The sequence below is a fragment of the Grammomys surdaster genome, unplaced genomic scaffold, assembly GCF_004785775.1.
Source record: "Grammomys surdaster isolate TR1022 unplaced genomic scaffold, NIH_TR_1.0 65, whole genome shotgun sequence".
Classification (NCBI taxonomy): Eukaryota; Metazoa; Chordata; class Mammalia; order Rodentia; family Muridae; genus Grammomys; species Grammomys surdaster.
This window is the reverse complement of record NW_021604567.1, coordinates 1,154,371-1,156,957: the sequence shown is the minus strand read 5'-3', so window position 1 is coordinate 1,156,957 and position 2,587 is coordinate 1,154,371.

Here is a 2,587-nt window from a genome sequence, read left to right as displayed (position 1 = left end):
GAAGAGTATTAAGTAAATATGGAATAGTCTATCTACAAGTGTGCTAGAGAAGTATCTGGGGATAATGATTGGCTTCACTGGCAGTTTTCCTCCAAAACACATTATACATCACTTCTTATTGCTCACAATTGATAATTACACCAACATCTGTGCTATGTTTAAATATAGCTGGAACACAACCCTTGTCATGACCACTACTGAAGTTTTCACAGTATTCACAGTAATACTCCTACGATGTGTAATGTTTATAACACAAACTCGATTTATGTGGGTATCTACAACTCATGCTTTCTTACCCGTCAAAAGTAAATTAATTTAAAATAAATAGTGATAGTTATTGTTTATATTGTTTAAGTAACTTGACTGCCCCACATTTCTAACTCAAAATCTCTGTTTCTAGTGAATTTATAATCTTGGTCTTACCCTGTCCTATGATATTTATTTAGGCACCTAAGTCCACAGTAGCCCAATTTCCTTCTTTTCCAAAGTAAGAATAAAAAAGTTTTGGGGCCGCATACATAGCCAAGAGGACTTGATGCTCTTGTAGGATCAAGAGTCCTACAAGACTCTTCACAAAACCTACATGGGAACACTGTTACCACAACTCCTGTTCCAGAGGATCTAACATATTCTTTTGACCTCCACAGACACTAAGCATTCATCCAGTGTACCCTCATGGAGGTGGAACACTTTTAAACATAAAGTGAATAATTTTAACAATAAGGAAAAGGAATACTTAGAGGAACTAACATGTAACTGACTTTCATGGAGATTACAGATAAACGAACGTGAAGAAGAATGTGACAGTCAACAGTGGAGGAGTAAAGTTACATGTCTTGTTTTAAGAAGTTCTCATTCATGTCCCTTACTATCATGAGGTCAAGACTTTGAAAACCTGGCTTCAATTTTGTAGAGCATGTGCCTAGGAGTGTGATTTGGAGGCCACATGGTAGTTCTACATTTAACCTACCATAAAATCCTATCTCTCACTTGTGAACTGTCTTCCTGAAATCCCAGCTCAAGCTCTTTCTTATAATGTTTTTCTGAGCAGTTTTGAAAACCTCCTCCAAACAATGAACTAATCTCATCTCTATAAGCTCAAGTTCCCCAACAAACAATTGGCTAAAAATAAGATGGTCATTTCTTAAAAACAAGCAAAACTTTGGAAATATACTTCCTGTTATAGTCATTAACAATTATGTAGAGAGCAGGCCATTTGTGCATAGGCTTTTGTGCATAGTGTCACACAGAGGCTACAGACAGGGTCTCAGGCTGATTGTGTGTCTGTGTGAGTGTGTGTGTGTGTTTATGCGTGTTTGTGTGTGTGTGTGTGAGAGAGGGGGGGGAGGGGAGGGGAAGGGGGAGGGAGAGGGAGAGGGAAAGGGAGAGGGAGAAGGGAAGGGAAAGAAGAGGGGAGGGGAGAGGGGGAGGGAGAGAGGGGGAGGGGGAGGGGGGAGGAGAGAGGGAGAGGGGGAGGGAGAGAGAGAGAGAGAGAGAGAGAGAGAGAGACAGAGAGAGAGAGAGAGAGAGAGGATATTTGGGGGCTTGTATACCATGGCATACATATGGAGGTCATAGAACAACTGTAGGAAATCAGTTTTTACCTTTACTTTGGTTCAGTAGATTGAACTCAGATTATGAGCATTGTGTAGCATGTATCTTTATGGACTGAACCATTTTTTCTTCTCTGAACTTCTCCTGTGACAAAATCCTCATCTTATTCCCCATCTAACACCCACCCTAGAAGTTTTTATTCAATCCTGTTGCTCGCTGGATTCTACAAAGTTTCTCAGAAACTTACCATAGAAGAGCCTAGGTCCAGAGTTTCTCTCTGGTGACCTCGATAGAGTTTTAAGTTCTCCATCATCAGTCCCTGCTAATGGCTTCTATATTTTTTGAGTTCAGTTATCCATTAAAAGGACACAGATCTTTCTGCTTAATGAAGTCTCAGGGTTGGTTAGAGATATTAACCTGTCTGGCACTATTGGAACCTCAACTACTACTGTTTTTCTAGCTTCTACACTGTGAAACATCTTTCTGTCTACAAGAATCTGTGAGAATATCTGATATCTTGATCTGTTATGATTAGTACAGAATGTTCTTGAAGAGAAATTACACAAACACCTTCACAGGCAAAGCAATCAAATAGTCAGAATCACAAAAGAGAGTGGACAGAAAGTACTTGCTTCATGTTGTTTTGTAATTCTGGTCTCACCATTTCTCCGGTGTTATAATAAAATAGTTTGCTACTTTACATTCCCTTTAGCAAACCCAAGATCCCTGGGTTCTGACTGAACTTCTGGAACCAGTCTCTTGTTCTACCAGAAGGCCTTCTCTACATCTCTACAGATACTTCTTGGAGTTTGTTTGCTTGTTTGTTTGTTTATGGCTACTTTGCTTTATCATTGTCTTGCTTCTTATTCTTACCTCTAATCTCTGACTTTGTGACTGGAAAAGCATGCACAGCAGTTACTCTAAGCAGAGAGACCTTTTTGATTTTGACAGTTGTAATCTGACAGCAGATTGTCCCCTGAGTACAGCAGCAGCTTGATTTGACTTGGTCACCACTTCCCCCACACCAGCTGGA